The 14,332-nt window shown below is 48.2% G+C and overlaps 9 non-coding genes across 9 annotated transcripts; all 9 read right to left on the bottom strand.

Moving 5' to 3' along the window:
* Positions 1–5: 5 nt before the first annotated feature.
* TRNAL-CAG (transfer RNA leucine (anticodon CAG)) lies at positions 6–89 on the bottom strand. The gene has a single exon. It is a non-coding gene; the product is annotated as a tRNA-Leu (tRNA).
* Positions 90–5,064: 4,975 nt separating this feature from the next.
* TRNAL-CAG (transfer RNA leucine (anticodon CAG)) lies at positions 5,065–5,148 on the bottom strand. The gene has a single exon. It is a non-coding gene; the product is annotated as a tRNA-Leu (tRNA).
* Positions 5,149–5,223: 75 nt separating this feature from the next.
* On the bottom strand, positions 5,224–5,307 carry TRNAL-CAG (transfer RNA leucine (anticodon CAG)). The gene has a single exon. It is a non-coding gene; the product is annotated as a tRNA-Leu (tRNA).
* Positions 5,308–5,383: 76 nt separating this feature from the next.
* On the bottom strand, positions 5,384–5,467 carry TRNAL-CAG (transfer RNA leucine (anticodon CAG)). Its single transcript has one exon. It is a non-coding gene; the product is annotated as a tRNA-Leu (tRNA).
* A 76-nt stretch (positions 5,468–5,543) lies between these two features.
* Positions 5,544–5,627, bottom strand: TRNAL-CAG (transfer RNA leucine (anticodon CAG)). The gene has a single exon. It is a non-coding gene; the product is annotated as a tRNA-Leu (tRNA).
* Positions 5,628–10,617: 4,990 nt separating this feature from the next.
* TRNAL-CAG (transfer RNA leucine (anticodon CAG)) lies at positions 10,618–10,701 on the bottom strand. Its single transcript has one exon. It is a non-coding gene; the product is annotated as a tRNA-Leu (tRNA).
* Positions 10,702–10,776: 75 nt separating this feature from the next.
* On the bottom strand, positions 10,777–10,860 carry TRNAL-CAG (transfer RNA leucine (anticodon CAG)). Its single transcript has one exon. It is a non-coding gene; the product is annotated as a tRNA-Leu (tRNA).
* Positions 10,861–10,935: 75 nt separating this feature from the next.
* On the bottom strand, positions 10,936–11,019 carry TRNAL-CAG (transfer RNA leucine (anticodon CAG)). The gene has a single exon. It is a non-coding gene; the product is annotated as a tRNA-Leu (tRNA).
* A 75-nt stretch (positions 11,020–11,094) lies between these two features.
* TRNAL-CAG (transfer RNA leucine (anticodon CAG)) lies at positions 11,095–11,178 on the bottom strand. Its single transcript has one exon. It is a non-coding gene; the product is annotated as a tRNA-Leu (tRNA).
* Between the last annotated feature and the right edge of the window lie 3,154 nt (positions 11,179–14,332).

Here is a 14,332-nt window from a genome sequence, read left to right as displayed (position 1 = left end):
AACGCTGTCAGAAGTGCGATTCGAACCCACGCCCGGAATACCGGACTGTGACCTGAACGCAGCGCCTTGGACCGCTCGGCCATCCTGACTTTTTTTTTTTTTTTCTTTATTGCCTGACTTGGACACAAATACAACGCACTGGAAAACAAAAACAACAGGAACAAAGGAATAATATATGTACACAAAGCTAGTTCGCGTTGCCTATCCCCCACTGAGGGGCAGGCATTGTCATTTTAAAATTCCTTGAGCACCGTCAAAGGTTCCAGCTTTGACAGCCACTCAGGAGCACATGGTTGCAATTTAAGCACGTCGAGCCATCGCTGCACACTTTCACGGAAATACATGCGGGCTGGCCGTGCATCTGGATCGCAGTGATAACCAGCCATTCGTGCGCGCCATATACTGTGGAGGCACATTAACATAACCTGGTCTAACGGCATATCATCGTGGTTATCCAATGGCAAATACCTAATGCCATGGGAATCAAGTGGCAACTGTTTTTTAATTGTCCTTTGCAGAACATCCCACAAATATACCCCCTCCCAGCAATGCAAAAACACGTGATCTATTGTCTCTGGCTGTTTGCAGATGAGACATTGGGCCCCCCACGGTAGGAAAATACCCTTTTCCTCCATAAATGATTTTACACTCAAAGTACCGGTATGTAGCATAAAGAAAAAAGTTTTAGCTCCCGTAGCAACTTGCATTTTCTTTACGCGTTTTAATACATTACTTCCTGTGCCTCCATAGTATAAAGCTCGGTACAAGGGCACCGGGAACACCACTTCACAAACATCCTTGTATAATGTTCTCCTGTTAACATTACTTAAATACTCTTTCGAAAAACGTGCGCTTAAGAATTTCACGCTCAAAACAATTTCCCTAAAGAATCCAAAAAGAGATCCCGGCATACATTGCGTATAAACTACGAAATCAGGCAACGCTCGACCAAGTCTTTGTTGACACACTGTGCGCAGGAATGGATCACTGGCATCCCTAAAAAACATAAACCGGTTGACAATCTGTCGCACAAACAAATGACCCAGACCAAGCCCTCCATGCTTCACCTGCCGGAACAAATTTGTCCGACTGCACCTCTCCCAACTCGAGGCCCAAACAAACACCGCAAAAACTCGATGCAATTTTTGCACATTTACACGGGAGCAATGCAACACTTGCATTACATACCATAACTTACTAATTAAAAACAGGTTGCAAACTGCGGCTCTTGCAAATATTGATAATTGAGCGCTTTTCCATTTCTCCGCTTTTTCACGGGTTTCTCTGACCTGCTCTAGCCAGTAAGGCTCGCTTTCCTTGTAAAATTCCAAGGGCACACCCAAGTACTTTGCAGGCGTTGTAACCCACGGCACATTAGCGAAAGTGTCGGGGGTCAGCTGCCAGTCTCCGTGCCAAAATCCCAGGCACTTACCCCAGTTAACTTTACTCCCTGTGACTTTGCTAAAATGTTTTACCACCTCCACTGTCCTCTTTATATTCTCCTTATTCACACAAAAAACCGCAACGTCGTCTGCGTAAGCCAGCAATTTGACTTCTGACTCCTGCAGTCGAAAACCATCAATGCCATTGTTTTGTAGGATGCTTAAACACAATGTTTCAATATAAATGCCGAACAAAAGAGGGCTGAGGGGGCAACCTTGGCGCACCGAACGTCGTACGTTGATGGGGGCCCCCAGTGACTTATTGACAATTAATCTCGTAGTGCAGTTACGGTACGCCAAGGCCACTCCCTCTCGAATAACAGAGCCGACATTAACATGGTCTAATATACTGAACAGAATAGCATGCGCCACACAATCAAAAGCTTTCTCCAAGTCCAACTGCAGTAAAGCAACACACGCATGAGTTGCATCGCAGCATTCGAGCACACTTCTCGCTTTGTGAATGTTCTGAAAGATGGATCGCCCTTTGATACCGCACGTTTGGTGAGGGCCCACTAGTTCGCATATAACCGTTTGTAGTCTGCCAGCAAGCACCTTCATATAAATCTTGTAATCAACGTTTGTCAGAGCAATGGGCCTGTAAGACGACAACTGCCTAAGCTTATCTGGTTGGTCAGTTTTCGGAATAAGTACTGTGTGCGACGATCCGAAAGACGCAGGCAGTGCCTTCAGTTCATACGCTTCATTAAATAAGGCACACAACAAAGGAGATAGCTGTTCCTTGAACGCTTTATAAAAAGCCGCACTCAGGCCATCAGGCCCGGGTGATTTCCCTGGGTTTAAATTTTCTATTGCCTGCTGCACTTCTTTTTCGCTTATTGGCCGCTCCAGTCTTTCTTTTTGTTCGTCATCAATTTTTGTCATCGCGTCAAGAAAGGATTCTTTGAAACGGTCCAAATTAACCTCTCGGGACGAAAATAGCTCTTCATAATACTCCCGGAAAGCTTTCGCGATTCCTTCGTTATCGGTCTCTGTGCGTCCTGCCCAATCTACCTCTGCCACGTGATTTCGCCTTGCGTTTGCTTTTTCTATTCCCAACGATCTTTTTGTCGGCGTCTCATCCATGGCAAGTTTTTCCGCTCTCGCACGCACCAGTGCTCCGCGATAACGGTCTTCGTCATTCAGTTGAAGTCTTTGTTTTATTTTTCTAATATAGTCCATGTATAACCCTGGCGTGTTACACTCCAGGCCTAACAATTTATCTAGCAAAGATCTTAAATGCATTTCATTTTGTTTTTCTTGAAACCTTATGCAGCTGGCCTTTTCTATAGCTTTGATTTTTATTTGTTGCTTACACAGTTCCCATTCTTGACCCAGTTCGTGGCTGTCCTCCTGACAAATCCTACCAATTTCTTCTTCTACTAGTCTGGTGAATTGCTCGTCATTCAGCAGTTTATTATTTAACTTCCACAATTCCCAACTAAAACCGCTACCTCTCTTTCTTGTTCCAATTGTACACTGAACCATGCAGTGATCTGAGTACGTTACCGCCAAAACATAATAATCCTGACATTTTGGAGCCAGTTCTGCGGCCACATAAATTCTGTCAAGGCGGGCGTGGCTAGCACCCTGAAAATGCGTATACTGAACCTGTCGCTCGCTCGTGAGACACTCTGCAACGTCTTCCAGTGCAAACTCGTCAATCAAGCGCGAAAGTACCTCTGTGCTACGATCCCTAAATGTACGATGGCTAGTTTTGTCACCGGAGCTCAGTACACAATTGAAATCTCCCAGAAAGACAAGTTGCTTATCCGTGTTTAAATAATCTTCAACAAAATCAAACAAAGCAGCCCTCTCATCAACTACCGTAGGTGCATATATACAAACAGCACGCCACTCAGCCGAGCAAAAACTAAAATCGAGGACCACACCCCGACCCGACGGAAAAGAAGCATGCGACTGCACTACAAGACCCGGCAACTTCTTCACAAACAGGACGCATCCAGCAGAAGTACCGACTGCATGGCTGACAACTGCGTAAAACCGCGACGTGAAACGTTGCACCATGCTCTCGGTCTCTTGTTCACCCTCGACTTTTGTCTCTTGAACTCCAAGTATATCGATGTCATTTTCATTTAAAAGGCGCAGGACCTGGCTCTGCTTCCTTTTTGCTGCTAGACCTCTCACGTTAAGGGTCGCAACCTTTAGTGACAGTACATAAGCCATTTTCTTAGAGTGAAAAGAGGCCAAGAGAATGGTGCTTACCCTTCACGTCTAGCATGGCGCTAGACGCTTTCGTTGACGCCAGAGCCATGAGGTTGGACTGGCAGACCTTGTGACGGGGGCGGCTTTTCGGCAGCTCTCCTGTCCGTCGAGACATTCGGTCTTGGTTTGAAGGTCGCCCTCCTCCCTATTGGCGTTTTTATCGGCGGCTCGTCGTTGCTAGCTGTATCTGCCTCATTCGTCTCACTGGCGCTCCCGTCGTGGGCACGCTTCGCAGGGCCCTGGACGTTGGTCGCTCGGCCGCTGCTCCCTTCGAGGGTCCCCCTTCTGCCCGCAGACTCCGGAAGTTCAATTTTTGAGCTCTCGGCATCGCTCACCTTTTCTTCTTCCGACGGTCCGTTGCTTGGCAGTGCCACTTCCCTGTCTGGTCCACCGAGCCTCTCGTCACCACCCCCCGGGGGCACTAACATGCCTGTCGTTGCTGTCACCCTCTCGTCCTCTCCGACCCCTTTTGCGGCATCCTCCGTCTCTGCGACATCCATTCGGTGTTCCGTCATGTCCGCCCTCGCTGTTGGTGCAGTGGCCACTGCATACGTTCGTACGCAGTCTTCCTCCGAGTGGCCAAACCGCTTACACGTCGCACACCGCGGAATCTTACATTCCCGGCGCACATGACCGGTCCCGCGGCAGCGCAGGCACTGCATGGGCCGCCCAGGCACCACAACAAGGGCCAACTCCCCTGCTACTCTTATCTGGTGAGGCAGGTCTTCTATCTTCATCCCAGGCTTCAACTTCAGAAGCACGGTTCTCGTTGTTGAGCCCTTTTCGTGCACTCCCTGGACTCGCCACCGCTCACGGGTCACTTCCGTCACCTCGCCGAACGCCGCAAAAGCTGTTCGGATATCTTCATCCGCCACGCCGTGCAACATCCAGTGGAGCCGTAGCTTCACCTGTTGGTCCTCCGGGTCAATGACGATACACCGTCGACCTTTCACTTGAAGCTCCTTGAATGCTAGCAGCCGCTTGGTTGCTTCCGTGCTGTTCAAAGTCACCGCCCAGACATGGTTTATTTGGTAAGCCCCCAAGGCCACCACGTCTGGGAGCGTACCAATCTTGGCCAGGGCGTCCCGGAAATCTTCAACCCTGAAGGGTCGCACTCGTACGTCACCGTGCAAAAAAACTGTGTTGAAAACAACACGTCCGGTGGGCAGATGCGGCAAAATAATCTGATATTCCTTATCGTCGTTTTCCTCAAGCCTGTTACCGCGGCCAGCCTGGGCCGCAATCGCCGCTCCGCCGGAGCTCATCATTCTGCGTCCGTACACGCCGGTGGCCGGAAGTAGAATGCTCGGCCATCCTGACAATACAAGCCGAATCGAAAGCGCGAGTGAGGGGATCCTTTTGGTGCACATTCTTGTAAAAAAAGAGACATCAACGCTGTCAGAAGTGGGATTCGAACCCACGCCCGGAATACCGGACTGCGACCTGAACGCAGCGCCTTGGACCGCTCGGCCATCCTGACAATACAAGCCGAATCGAAAGCGCGAGTGAGGCGACCCTTTGGTGCACATTCTTGTAAAAAAAGAGACATCAACGCTGTCAGAAGTGGGATTCGAACCCACGCCCGGAATACCGGACTGCGACCTGAACGCAGCGCCTTGGACCGCTCGGCCATCCTGACAATACAAGCCGAATCGAAAGCGCGAGTGAGGCGACCCTTTGGTGCACATTCTTGTAAAAAAAAGAGACATCAACGCTGTCAGAAGTGGGATTCGAACCCACGCCCGGAATACCGGACTGCGACCTGAACGCAGCGCCTTGGACCGCTCGGCCATCCTGACAATACAAGCCGAATCGAAAGCGCGAGTGAGGCGACCCTTTGGTGCACATTCTTGTAAAAAAAAGAGACATCAACGCTGTCAGAAGTGGGATTCGAACCCACGCCCGGAATACCGGACTGCGACCTGAACGCAGCGCCTTGGACCGCTCGGCCATCCTGTTTTTTTTTTTTTTTTTTATTTTTTTTTTTTTTTTTTTTTGCCTGACTTTGACACAAATACAACGCACTGGAAAACAAAACAACAGGAACAAAGGAATAATATATGTACACAAAGCTAGTTCGCGTTGCCTATCCCCCACTGAGGGGCAGGCATTGTCATTTTAAAATTCCTTGAGCACCGTCAAAGGTTCCACCTTTGACAGCCACTCAGGAGCACATGGTTGCAATTTAAGCACGTCGAGCCATCGCTGCACACTTTCACGGAAATACATGCGGGCTGGCCGTGCATATGGATCGCAGTGATAACCAGCCATTCGTGCGCGCCATATACTGTGGAGGCACATTAACATAACCTGGTCTAACGGCATATCATCGTGGTTATGCAATGGCAAATACCTAATGCCATGGGAATCAAGTGGCAACTGTTTTTTAATTGTCCTTTGCAGAACATCCCACAAATATACCCCCTCCCAGCAATGCAAAAACACGTGATCTATTGTCTCTGGCTGTTTGCAGATGAGACATTGGGCCCCCCACGGTAGGAAAATACCCTTTTCCTCCATAAATGATTTTACACTCAAAGTACCGGTATGTAGCATAAAGAAAAAAGTTTTAGCTCCCGTAGCAACTTGCATTTTCTTTACGCGTTTTAATACATTACTTCCTGTGCCTCCATAGTATAAAGCTCGGTACAAGGGCACCGGGAACACCACTTCACAAACATCCTTGTATAATGTTCTCCTGTTAACATTACTTAAATACTCTTTCGAAAAACGTGCGCTTAAGAATTTCACGCTCAAAACAATTTCCCTAAAGAATCCAAAAAGAGATCCCGGCATACATTGCGTATAAACTACGAAATCAGGCAACGCTCGACCAAGTCTTTGTTGACACACTGTGCGCAGGAATGGATCACTGGCATCCCTAAAAAACATAAACCGGTTGACAATCTGTCGCACAAACAAATGACCCAGACCAAGCCCTCCATGCTTCACCTGCCGGAACAAATTTGTCCGACTGCACCTCTCCCAACTCGAGGCCCAAACAAACACCGCAAAAACTCGATGCAATTTTTGCACATTTACACGGGAGCAATGCAACACTTGCATTACATACCATAACTTACTAATTAAAAACAGGTTGCAAACTGCGGCTCTTGCAAATATTGATAATTGAGCGCTTTTCCATTTCTCCGCTTTTTCACGGGTTTCTCTGACCTGCTCTAGCCAGTAAGGCTCGCTTTCCTTGTAAAATTCCAAGGGCACACCCAAGTACTTTGCAGGCGTTGTAACCCACGGCACATTAGCGAAAGTGTCGGGGGTCAGCTGCCAGTCTCCGTGCCAAAATCCCAGGCACTTACCCCAGTTAACTTTACTCCCTGTGACTTTGCTAAAATGTTTTACCACCTCCACTGTCCTCTTTATATTCTCCTTATTCACACAAAAAACCGCAACGTCGTCTGCGTAAGCCAGCAATTTGACTTCTGACTCCTGCAGTCGAAAACCATCAATGCCATTGTTTTGTAGGATGCTTAAACACAATGTTTCAATATAAATGCCGAACAAAAGAGGGCTGAGGGGGCAACCTTGGCGCACCGAACGTCGTACGTTGATGGGGGCCCCCAGTGACTTATTGACAATTAATCTCGTAGTGCAGTTACGGTACGCCAAGGCCACTCCCTCTCGAATAACAGAGCCGACATTAACATGGTCTAATATACTGAACAGAATAGCATGCGCCACACAATCAAAAGCTTTCTCCAAGTCCAACTGCAGTAAAGCAACACACGCATGAGTTGCATCGCAGCATTCGAGCACACTTCTCGCTTTGTGAATGTTCTGAAAGATGGATCGCCCTTTGATACCGCACGTTTGGTGAGGGCCCACTAGTTCGCATATAACCGTTTGTAGTCTGCCAGCAAGCACCTTCATATAAATCTTGTAATCAACGTTTGTCAGAGCAATGGGCCTGTAAGACGACAACTGCCTAAGCTTATCTGGTTGGTCAGTTTTCGGAATAAGTACTGTGTGCGACGATCCGAAAGACGCAGGCAGTGCCTTCAGTTCATACGCTTCATTAAATAAGGCACACAACAAAGGAGATAGCTGTTCCTTGAACGCTTTATAAAAAGCCGCACTCAGGCCATCAGGCCCGGGTGATTTCCCTGGGTTTAAATTTTCTATTGCCTGCTGCACTTCTTTTTCGCTTATTGGCCGCTCCAGTCTTTCTTTTTGTTCGTCATCAATTTTTGTCATCGCGTCAAGAAAGGATTCTTTGAAACGGTCCAAATTAACCTCTCGGGACGAAAATAGCTCTTCATAATACTCCCGGAAAGCTTTCGCGATTCCTTCGTTATCGGTCTCTGTGCGTCCTGCCCAATCTACCTCTGCCACGTGATTTCGCCTTGCATTTGCTTTTTCTATTCCCAACGATCTTTTTGTCGGCGTCTCATCCATGGCAAGTTTTTCCGCTCTCGCACGCACCAGTGCTCCGCGATAACGGTCTTCGTCATTCAGTTGAAGTCTTTGTTTTATTTTTCTAATATCGTCCATGTATAACCCTGGCGTGTTACACTCCAGGCCTAACAATTTATCTAGCAAAGATCTTAAATGCATTTCATTTTGTTTTTCTTGAAACCTTATGCAGCTGGCCTTTTCTATAGCTTTGATTTTTATTTGTTGCTTACACAGTTCCCATTCTTGACCCAGTTCGTGGCTGTCCTCCTGACAAATCCTACCAATTTCTTCTTCTACTAGTCTGGTGAATTGCTCGTCATTCAGCAGTTTATTATTTAACTTCCACAATTCCCAACTAAAACCGCTACCTCTCTTTCTTGTTCCAATTGTACACTGAACCATGCAGTGATCTGAGTACGTTACCGCCAAAACATAATAATCCTGACATTTTGGAGCCAGTTCTGCGGCCACATAAATTCTGTCAAGGCGGGCGTGGCTAGCACCCTGAAAATGCGTATACTGAACCTGTCGCTCGCTCGTGAGACACTCTGCAACGTCTTCCAGTGCAAACTCGTCAATCAAGCGCGAAAGTACCTCTGTGCTACGATCCCTAAATGTACGATGGCTAGTTTTGTCACCGGAGCTCAGTACACAATTGAAATCTCCCAGAAAGACAAGTTGCTTATCCGTGTTTAAATAATCTTCAACAAAATCAAACAAAGCAGCCCTCTCATCAACTACCGTAGGTGCATATATACAAACAGCACGCCACTCAGCCGAGCAAAAACTAAAATCGAGGACCACACCCCGACCCGACGGAAAAGAAGCATGCGACTGCACTACAAGACCCGGCAACTTCTTCACAAACAGGACGCATCCAGCAGAAGTACCGACTGCATGGCTGACAACTGCGTAAAACCGCGACGTGAAACGTTGCACCATGCTCTCGGTCTCTTGTTCACCCTCGACTTTTGTCTCTTGAACTCCAAGTATATCGATGTCATTTTCATTTAAAAGGCGCAGGACCTGGCTCTGCTTCCTTTTTGCTGCTAGACCTCTCACGTTAAGGGTCGCAACCTTTAGTGACAGTACATAAGCCATTTTCTTAGAGTGAAAAGAGGCCAAGAGAATGGTGCTTACCCTTCACGTCTAGCATGGCGCTAGACGCTTTCGTTGACGCCAGAGCCATGAGGTTGGACTGGCAGACCTTGTGACGGGGGCGGCTTTTCGGCAGCTCTCCTGTCCGTCGAGACATTCGGTCTTGGTTTGAAGGTCGCCCTCCTCCCTATTGGCGTTTTTATCGGCGGCTCGTCGTTGCTAGCTGTATCTGCCTCATTCGTCTCACTGGCGCTCCCGTCGTGGGCACGCTTCGCAGGGCCCTGGACGTTGGTCGCTCGGCCGCTGCTCCCTTCGAGGGTCCCCCTTCTGCCCGCAGACTCCGGAAGTTCAATTTTTGAGCTCTCGGCATCGCTCACCTTTTCTTCTTCCGACGGTCCGTTGCTTGGCAGTGCCACTTCCCTGTCTGGTCCACCGAGCCTCTCGTCACCACCCCCCGGGGGCACTAACATGCCTGTCGTTGCTGTCACCCTCTCGTCCTCTCCGACCCCTTTTGCGGCATCCTCCGTCTCTGCGACATCCATTCGGTGTTCCGTCATGTCCGCCCTCGCTGTTGGTGCAGTGGCCACTGCATACGTTCGTACGCAGTCTTCCTCCGAGTGGCCAAACCGCTTACACGTCGCACACCGCGGAATCTTACATTCCCGGCGCACATGACCGGTCCCGCGGCAGCGCAGGCACTGCATGGGCCGCCCAGGCACCACAACAAGGGCCAACTCCCCTGCTACTCTTATCTGGTGAGGCAGGTCTTCTAACTTCATCCCAGGCTTCAACTTCAGAAGCACGGTTCTCGTTGTTGAGCCCTTTTCGTGCACTCCCTGGACTCGCCACCGCTCACGGGTCACTTCCGTCACCTCGCCGAACGCCGCAAAAGCTGTTCGGATATCTTCATCCGCCACGCCGTGCAACATCCAGTGGAGCCGTAGCTTCACCTGTTGGTCCTCCGGGTCAATGACGATACACCGTCGACCTTTCACTTGAAGCTCCTTGAATGCTAGCAGCCGCTTGGTTGCTTCCGTGCTGTTCAAAGTCACCGCCCAGACATGGTTTATTTGGTAAGCCCCCAAGGCCACCACGTCTGGGAGCGTACCAATCTTGGCCAGGGCGTCCCGGAAATCTTCAACCCTGAAGGGTCGCACTCGTACGTCACCGTGCAAAAAAACTGTGTTGAAAACAACACGTCCGGTGGGCAGATGCGGCAAAATAATCTGATATTCCTTATCGTCGTTTTCCTCAAGCCTGTTACCGCGGCCAGCCTGGGCCGCAATCGCCGCTCCGCCGGAGCTCATCATTCTGCGTCCGTACACGCCGGTGGCCGGAAGTAGAATGCTCGGCCATCCTGACAATACAAGCCGAATCGAAAGCGCGAGTGAGGGGATCCTTTTGGTGCACATTCTTGTAAAAAAAGAGACATCAACGCTGTCAGAAGTGGGATTCGAACCCACGCCCGGAATACCGGACTGCGACCTGAACGCAGCGCCTCGGACCGCTCGGCCATCCTGACAATACAAGCCGAATCGAAAGCGCGAGTGAGGCGACCCTTTGGTGCACATTCTTGTAAAAAAAGAGACATCAACGCTGTCAGAAGTGGGATTCGAACCCACGCCCGGAATACCGGACTGCGACCTGAACACAGCGCCTTGGACCGCTCGGCCATCCTGACAATACAAGCCGAATCGAAAGCGCGAGTGAGGCGACCCTTTGGTGCACATTCTTGTAAAAAAAGAGACATCAACGCTGTCAGAAGTGGGATTCGAACCCACGCCCGGAATACCGGACTGCGACCTGAACGCAGCGCCTTGGACCGCTCGGCCATCCTGACAATACAAGCCGAATCGAAAGCGCGAGTGAGGCGACCCTTTGGTGCACATTCTTGTAAAAAAAGAGACATCAACGCTGTCAGAAGTGGGATTCGAACCCACGCCCGGAATACCGGACTGCGACCTGAACGCAGCGCCTTGGACCGCTCGGCCATCCTGTTTTTTTTTTTTTTTTTTATTTTATTTTTTTTTTTTTTTTGCCTGACTTTGACACAAATACAACGCACTGGAAAACAAAACAACAGGAACAAAGGAATAATATATGTACACAAAGCTAGTTCGCGTTGCCTATCCCCCACTGAGGGGCAGGCATTGTCATTTTAAAATTCCTTGAGCACCGTCAAAGGTTCCACCTTTGACAGCCACTCAGGAGCACATGGTTGCAATTTAAGCACGTCGAGCCATCGCTGCACACTTTCACGGAAATACATGCGGGCTGGCCGTGCATATGGATCGCAGTGATAACCAGCCATTCGTGCGCGCCATATACTGTGGAGGCACATTAACATAACCTGGTCTAACGGCATATCATCGTGGTTATGCAATGGCAAATACCTAATGCCATGGGAATCAAGTGGCAACTGTTTTTTAATTGTCCTTTGCAGAACATCCCACAAATATACCCCCTCCCAGCAATGCAAAAACACGTGATCTATTGTCTCTGGCTGTTTGCAGATGAGACATTGGGCCCCCCACGTTAGGAAAATACCCTTTTCCTCCATAAATGAATTTACACTCAAAGTACCGGTATGTAGCATAAAGAAAAAAGTTTTAGCTCCCGTAGCAACTTGCATTTTCTTTACGCGTTTTAATACATTACTTCCTGTGCCTCCATAGTATAAAGCTCGGTACAAGGGCACCGGGAACACCACTTCACAAACATCCTTGTATAATGTTCTCCTGTTAACATTACTTAAATACTCTTTCGAAAAACGTGCGCTTAAGAATTTCACGCTCAAAACAATTTCCCTAAAGAATCCAAAAAGAGATCCCGGCATACATTGCGTATAAACTACGAAATCAGGCAACGCTCGACCAAGTCTTTGTTGACACACTGTGCGCAGGAATGGATCACTGGCATCCCTAAAAAACATAAACCGGTTGACAATCTGTCGCACAAACAAATGACCCAGAACAAGCCCTCCATGCTTCACCTGCCGGAATAAATTTGTCCGACTGCACCTCTCCCAACTCGAGGCCCTAACAAACACCGCAAAAACTCTATGCAATTTTTGCACATTTACACGGGAGCAATGCAACACTTGCATTACATACCATAACTTACTAATTAAAAACAGGTTGCAAACTGCGGCTCTTGCAAATATTGATAATTGAGCGCTTTTCCATTTCTCCGCTTTTTCACGGGTTTCTCTGACCTGCTCTAGCCAGTATGGCTCGCTTTCCTTGTAAAATTCCAAGGGCACACCCAAGTACTTTGCAGGCGTTGTAACCCACGACACATTAGCGAAAGTGTCGGGGGTCAGCTGCCATTCTCCGTGCCAAAATCCCAGGCACTTACCCCAGTTAACTTTACTCCCTGTGACTTTGCTAAAATGTTTTACCACATCCACTGTCCTCTTTATACTCTCCTTATTCACACAAAAAACCGCAACGTCGTCTGCGTAAGCCAGCAATTTGACTTCTGACTCCTGCAGTCGAAAACCATCAATGTCATTGTTTTGTAGGATGCTTAAACACAATGTTTCAATATAAATGCCGAACAAAAGAGGGCTGAGGGGGCAACCTTGGCGCACCGAACGTCGTACGTTGATGGGGGCCCCCAGTGACTTATTGACAATTAATCTCGTAGTGCAGTTACGGTACGCCAAGGCCACTCCCTCTCGAATAACAGAGCCGACATTAACATGGTCTAATATACTGAACAGAATAGTATGCGCCACACAATCAAAAGCTTTCTCCAAGTCCAACTGCAGTAAAGCAACACACGCATGAGTTGCATCGCAGCATTCGAGCACACTTCTCGCTTTGTGAATGTTCTGAAAGATGGATCGCCCTTTGATACCGCACGTTTGGTGAGGGCCCACTAGTTCGCATATAACCGTTTGTAGTCTGCCAGCAAACACCTTCATATAAATCTTGTAATCAACGTTTGTCAGAGCAATGGGCCTGTAAGACGACAACTGCCTAAGCTTATCTGGTTGGTCAGTTTTCGGAATAAGTACTGTGTGCGACGATCCGAAAGACGCAGGCAGTGCCTTCAGCTCATACGCTTCATTAAATAAGGCACACAACAAAGGAGATAGCTGTTGCTTAACGCTTTATAAAAAGCCGCACTCAGGCCGTCAGGCCCGGGTGATTTCCCAGGTTTTAAATTTTCTATTGCCTGCTGCACTTCTTTTTCGCTTATTGGCCGCTCCAGTCTTTCTTTTTGTTCGTCATCAATTTTTGGCATCGCGTCAAGAAAGTATTCTTTAAAACGGTCCAAATTAACCTCTCGGGACGAAAATAGCTCTTCATAATATTCCCGGAAAGCTTTCGCGATTCCTTCGTTATCGGTTTCTGTGCGTCCTGCCCAATCTACCTCTGTCACGTGATTTCGCCTTGCATTTGCTTTTTCTATTCCCAACGATCTTTTTGTCGGCGTCTCATCCATGGCCAATTTTTCCGCTCTCGCACGCACCAGTGCTCCGCGATAACGGTCTTCGTCATTCAATTGAAGTCTTTGTTTTATTTTTCTAACGTCGTCCATGTATAACCCTGGCGTGTTACACTCCAGGGCTAACAATTTATCTAGCAAAGATCTTAAATGCATTTCATTTTGTTTTTCTTGAAACCGTATCCAGCTGGCCTTTTCTATAGCTTTGATTTTAATTTGTTGCTTACACAGTTCCCATTCTTGACCCAGTTCGTGGGTGTCCTCCTGACAAATATTACCAATTTCTTCTTCTACTAGTCTGGTGAATTGCTCGTCATTCAGCAGTTTATTATTTAACTTCCACAATTCCCAATTAAAACCGCTACCTCCCTTTCTTGGTCCAATTGTACACTGAACCATGCAGTGATCTGAGTACGTTACCGCCAAAACATAATAATCCTGGCATTTTGGAGCCAGTTCTGCGGCCACATAAATTCTGTCAAGGCGGGCGTGGCTAGCACCCTGAAAATGCGTATACTGAACCCGTCGCTCGCTCGTGAGACACTCTGCAACGTCTTCCAGTGCAAACTCGTCAATCAAGCGCGAAAGTACCTCTGTGCTACGATCCCTAAATGTACGATGGCTAGTTTTGTCACCGGAGCTCAGTACACAATTGAAATCTCCCAGAAAGACAAGTTGCTTATCCGTGTTTAAATAAT

The sequence above is a fragment of the Amblyomma maculatum genome, chromosome 1 (genome assembly GCF_055883805.1).
Source record: "Amblyomma maculatum isolate TAMU_Amacu chromosome 1, ASM5588380v1, whole genome shotgun sequence".
Classification (NCBI taxonomy): domain Eukaryota; kingdom Metazoa; phylum Arthropoda; class Arachnida; order Ixodida; family Ixodidae; genus Amblyomma; species Amblyomma maculatum.
Note: the sequence above shows the minus strand (reverse complement) of the source record. Positions and strands in the feature narration are given on the sequence as shown.